Source organism: Botryllus schlosseri, chromosome 15, assembly GCF_051294905.1.
Source record: "Botryllus schlosseri isolate E-star chromosome 15, Bs_hap1, whole genome shotgun sequence".
Taxonomy (NCBI): Eukaryota; Metazoa; Chordata; class Ascidiacea; order Stolidobranchia; family Styelidae; genus Botryllus; species Botryllus schlosseri.
Window position 1 is genome coordinate 19,584,405 of NC_137250.1, and position 6,471 is coordinate 19,590,875.

Genomic DNA, 6,471 nt, shown 5'->3' on the forward strand with positions numbered 1-6,471 from the left:
CGTTATTTTGAGATCTGAGCGGAAGTGAAGACCTTTTTTTTTTTTTTAGTCAACCGACCGCAAAGTGGGAAAAATTCACCGTTTTTGAGAATTCTACTCCGGTTTTGTATCTTGCAAATTTCTGAAAAAGTGTCCTCTTTTTGCATTTTCAAAATATGGTAAGCCTACTTTTATGTCTTATGGCGGGGGTGGTGAGCGGCTATTGTGTCTTATGGCGGGAGTGGTGAGCGGCTCTTATTTCTTATAGCGGGGGTGGTGAGCGGCTATTGCGTCTTATGGCGGGGGTGGTGAGCGGCTATTGCGTCTTATGGGTGCGGTCGTGATTCGTACTTTCGGGCATAGGCTGCGGCGGTGACTCGTAATGAAAACTCGTGGTCGTGATTCGTACTTTCGGGTATAGGCGGCGGCGGCATGCTAATGTTTCAGGTATAGGCTCCGGTTGCATGATAGCGTTACAGAGATAGGGATCGGTCGCATGCTAACGTTTTCGGATATAGGTGGTGGCGGTAAGTCGTACTCTCGGGTATTTAGTTTGCCACAGAGCCGGCGCAGACGGCGATTCGAATATCAACAATAGTCGCGTTCGCAAACTAACACTTCGAAAAGATGTGAAATATTTGTAAAATCCTACGATCACTCACAAGATACCACTTCCGGCATATCGATCTATCACTCAATACACAACCAAAGTTGAATTATAATTGAATGCGTAAATTTATCACCTCGCCATCAAAATTCGAAAACAACAACTTGATGCTTTATGTTCTCACTCTAATTTCATGATAAGTGTAATAAGTGTCGAATAACAGATACACCACCGGCGAGACTTGAATACCAACAAATTGTCACTTATTTCTATTCTAGCCGTAATCCTTTGTGAAGTTAACGCTTATTCAAAAAGGTGTGAAATATTTGCAAAACCCCGCGATCACTGACAAGATAATGTCTCGGACATAACCATCTTTCACGACTTGGTGTCATAACCATACCGATCGCTCACGCGGTGAAATTTTAGTAATCAGTTTGTCACAGAACTTGATTTCGCTGGTAAGATTTAACAAGTAACGAATAACAGAGCACCAGTATCGGTAACTTGAATAGCGACAAATTGTCACTTATTTCCGCTCTAACCCTAATCCTCTGTGAAGTGAACGCTTATTCAAAAGGGTGTGATATAATTTTAAAATCCAACGACCACTCACCGGATAATGCTTCAGACATAGCAATCCCTCATGCCCGCTCACAAGGTAATATTTCGGTAATTAGTTTGTCCCAGAACCATCGCAGACGGTGATTCGAAAACCAACAATTTGTCACTTGCCCGCGATCGCTATATGTTTCACACCTCTCGAATAGTGGCTGACTTTAGTTGCGTGATAAGATCCATGAAAATATTCAATCAATGTGTTAGTTTGTCAACTTGAAATGTAACTCACTACACAAATCAAGTTGAATCGTATTTGAATGTATTGATTCGACCCAACTCAAATCCTTTGACAAATCCTATTAACGCGATCTGTCGAATCGAACGTAACCTGAATATTACTGACGCCAACATTCACCCACATCGGATCATTCACACATTCCACGCCGCTGTTTTAACACTTATAGAATCAATACCAACTACCATAGGGAAGAAGTGGTACCAACGCGACACCTGGGACCGAAAATACTCGAAAATTTATCTGTGATAATCCCATGATTACAGTACGCGAATTTGTCCACAATGGCATGCTGGCACGCAGAATCGAGTCAAGTCAAGTCATACGAAAAAGGTCACTGGAGTCTGACTCGAGTCAATAAGTCATGACTCGAGTCATCCCGACACTGCCCTGTTTACCGTCTATTAGGGTCAGTGACCCAATGTTTACCCATCAGATAACTCATAAGCTCAATTTTCAACTATTACGGCAGTTCTCGGCCATTTGCGAGGCCAAATTCGTGTTATACTCGAAATTCGGGGTGTTCCGCAGTTTCCGCGTTTTTTAGATATTTTTCACCAGGCCATGTTCACTGTTCCGCGCTTACAAAGCTAAGTGACCAAATGTTTAGCCATCAGATACCTCGTATATTTTCAATTTTCACCTATTACGACAGTTTTCGGCCATTTGTGAGGCCAAACTCGTCTTATACTGGCAATGTAGGATGTCCCGCGGTTTCTAGATATTTGCCACGAGGCCATATGCTGAGCGAGTATAATCGTTAGTGAACGAATGTTTGACCCGCAGATACTTGATAAGTTCAATTTTTAACTTTATATGACAGTCCTCTGCCATTTGAGGCATAATTTGCCTTATACTCGAACATTTGTGTCCCGCGGTTTCTAGATGTTTGCCACGAGGCCATGCTGCGCGTGTACAATCGTAATAAACCGAATGTTTAACCCTCAGATACTTCATAAGTTCGATTTATAACTATCACGACGGTTTGCGGTCGTTTGTGAGGTTAAATCTGCCTTATACTCGAAAATTAGGGTGTCCCGCAGCTCCCGCGTTTCAAGGTATGTTCCGCGAGGCCAGGTGTATAATTGTTAGTGAACGACTGTCTGAATCTCAGATACCTATTAATTTCAATTTTCAACTATTACGACAGTTCTCTGCTATTTATGAGGCCAAAATCGCGTCACTCTAAAATTGGTGTCCCGCAGTTTCCTCGTTTTAGACTTTAGAGTCCCTTCAATGAGATCTACAAATGTCGATGACCGACTGTCCCGCGTTCCGCCGTTTCCTCGTTTTAGTGCCTACTTTGTGCTCTATAGAGGTCAATGACCGACTGTTCCGCGTTCCGCGTTTTCCTCTGTTTTCAGCGCTTTAGGAATCGAGGTTTCCCGCTTTTTCCGCAGTTTCCGCGTTTTAGGTGCCATTTCCGCGAGTTCCGCGTTTTCCGCAGTTTCCGCGTTCCCTCCTTTTAGGGTTACCCACTGCGTGCAATAGCTACCAACAAGTTTTTAGAATTGCGTCCAAACGACATTACGACAAAAGGTACGGACTCACAGTACCTAATATCCTATCAAGTTTATTTGAATTGTTCCACGTCAAAAAAGTGAGAAATATGGAAAATTTTCATTCGCACTTTATCCGGATTTTCATTCGCACTGAAATTTTTTTCATTCGCAGGTTCGCACTTCACACCTACGTTGAAAAGTACTGCTCTTATTTATAATAATAAACCAACCAGGATAATAAAGCATAATTTCACGAAGATTCAATTCCCTCGAATTAGAACTCATTACTCGACCGACTTAATATAGCGCTGAACTAATAATACGATGAGAAGTACTCTGGAGGTAATACCCAATTGTAGGCCTACATGCGGGTCATTGAGGATTAACAGGAATAAGGTCTTGCAGCAGCAGGCCAACACGACAACAGGGGAAAAGGAAAAGCCCAGCTCCAGCTCTCTACCTCTCTTGCGTTAACGCCGGTCGTCGACTCGTCGTACCACAACACAGCCGGAGCAACGTCAGTGGCAAAATTCATAAACATTGGTTGACACGCTATCGCCAACTAGGGAATTTAATTTGATGTCAGTGACTTAGAGGATTATGTGAAATCTAATATGGATGTTTGAACCAGGGTTGCAACCATGTCACAAGGCTCCGAGTCACAAGTCCACCTCACTTTAATAGTTTTGACTCGAGTCAAGTTGAGTCATTTTCAATTCACCACCAAGTCAAGTCCGAGTCCGAGTCAGCGAGCAGAGGGTCGAGTCCGAGTCATGGTACTTTGACTCGAGTCGAGCTCAGTTTCCAGTTACAGTCTTGTTAAATCCACTTCTAATAACTCTGTTTGGTGATATCGAATGATTCGCATTTACAATATACTAATTTTCCTCACTTTTTCTGGTCGCATTTTCAAGTACCAGTACCAATAGACGTAATCCCAATAGCGTCGTTACTTTACTATTATTCGAAATTACAATGAAATGTCGGTCTTGTCCGTCCGCAATGACGCGAGTCCAAGTCGAGTCAATACACAGATTGAGTCGAGTCGAGTCGAGTCATTTCCGCATTTTGATAAAATGACTCGAGTCAAGTCGAGTCATCAGAGAGAGAGAGAGAGTCTTTATTTTCATCCAACCAAAATACATGAAAAACAGACGGCAACGATGGTGGTACAGAAAAATTGCATGCACAGTATTCGGTATCAGATAGGAATGATCGATACGACCGTGAAGGTCAACTAGTCTGATCACACCAGCATCAAACAGGTATACTTGACTCTACATTAGGGTCACCATATTTCTGTGACCCAAATTCCGTACACTCTTTAGCGCCCACTAGTGGATTTTAAAATGAGTTATGAGCACATTGTCTGTCAATATGACGCCACCATAGCAAAGCTTTGCTTACAGACCTCAAATGGTAACGATCCAGTTCAGGTGTCGGTTGTGTGCCAGACTGGAATCGGTGGTTGTTTTCGACAACATGTTGTGCGTAACTGACGGCCATGTCTCGCGTGATTGGAAAATTTCATCCGCGTGACGGAAATATTTTTCGCTGCGATTCGATCCTGAATTACTTATTAAACGACACACTGTGTGTTGTGTAACCAGAGGTGGGCAGTAACGAACTACTTCTACTTTTTGAAAGTACTCAAGTAGTTTTCCTCTACTTCTGGTACTTACTCAAGTAAATCTGATTTTCTCTACTTCTACTTCGTAATATTTTGTGATCTACTTACTTACTTTACGCTATTTTCAGTTTGTCAAGTAGAAGTAGTTTAATCCCCCAATACGAAAGATAGCCTGAGGAATTTTGGGGCTGTTTTCACGGAGTACCAACATTTAATATTCATAAAAGTCCAATAAAGCACAGAAATTTTGTTGCGCTTCGCGTACAGTAGTTATGCAGTGACAAATATGTTTTCACGAAAGTATCAGTGAATATAATTTAGGTGCCGGATTGCTGGTTCCACTCACACCGCGTTGTCGCCCATATCAAATATTTCATCACAGTAAATATGGCACAACATAACGTTTGAAATTACCGTTTCGCAATCTAGCAATTACCTATAATATCGTAATGTAGTAGCCCATTACGTGTCTTGCTAATCTGTAACATCCAGCTTGTTTGAACGTTACACCTGTTGTAGCAGATCACCTTTGAAGCTTTATGGACAAAAGACATGAAATATATTTTCCGCTTTTTAGAAGTGGTATTTGTATTTCACTTTCAATTGTGAGTGCCATACTTTAAGTTCTAATTACTTTCAGTTCTTTTGTCTGCAGAACATATATGTTGAAGCATAAAAGCAATTGTAGTAATGCAGTAAAGCTACACGAAATATAACTTTTACGATCCACACTATTTGTTATTAACGTATACTAATCGCGCAAAGTGATGAAACCGTATCCGATACAGCTTCTCCGTATTGCGCTTCGCCTAAACTAAGGGCCTTATCATATGGGGTAGGGCATTATGCCATGATATTCTCTAAAACGGGGTCTTCTAGTAAACAAAGGGTAAGTATCGCATTTTCATATCAATATTATGATTGGCATCCCATGATGCGAAAGAATGCTTATTCTGCCGAATTGATACCTCCTGGGATGAATCAATACGAATCAAGCTCTCTGCACCTTCCGCGTAGCTCAATCCGTAGCTTTTGACGGTACATGCGAACGAATTAAGACTGTTTTCAAAACTACTTACTTACGTGAGTAGATTTAAAGTCAGTGAATTCTACTTCTATTTCAAGTAGTTTTCGGCGGTTCGGCGGTAGCGACGAAAAAATCTACTCAAGTACTTCTACTCGTACTTGAGTAGATTTTTTCGTCGCTACTTCTACTTCTACTTGAGTAGCTTTCTTCGCTATTTTGACCACCTCTGTGTGTAACCGGGACCGAAACAGCATTTTTCAGCCCTTTCCCGCCCAAATAAACAATGATTTTCGGCCCACCATAGAGTAATCGATGCAACTTCTGGGAGGCTTGCTATATGCATCTGGTTTCTATATACATCTGGTCGTTAAATTTTTTGAATGAAATATGTCAATAATATTGGTTCTTCCATATATTACTATATAGTTTGATCCTTTCTCCGCCCACATGATCAGAGTTAGCGGTAGAGCTTGTGAAGGATGATGACTTCGAAAATACAGGGAGCGTAATTGTACATCCTTAAGTCATCTTCATGTCACACCGAAAAGATTGTTTATCAGCAGGGCAAGTATTTGTTGCAGTTAAGTCCGTGGAAAGTTGCATTTGTTTTTGACAAAAGTTGCAGTAAAAAGTTGCATTTATATTTTCACAAAAGTTTCACTAAAGGACCACATTTTGCTCGGTTGACTAAAAAAAAAGGTCAACTTTCCGGCTTAGCTCCCGAAATACGCGTAGGAGCGTTCCTTCAGTGCTGATTTACGGTATTTCAGTCTAATTTGGCCGTATATTTCACCAAAATCTAAAATACTTTCATGAAAAATCGAAAAAGTTGCAAAATGTTGCAAAAAGGTGCATGTAAAAAAATGGACA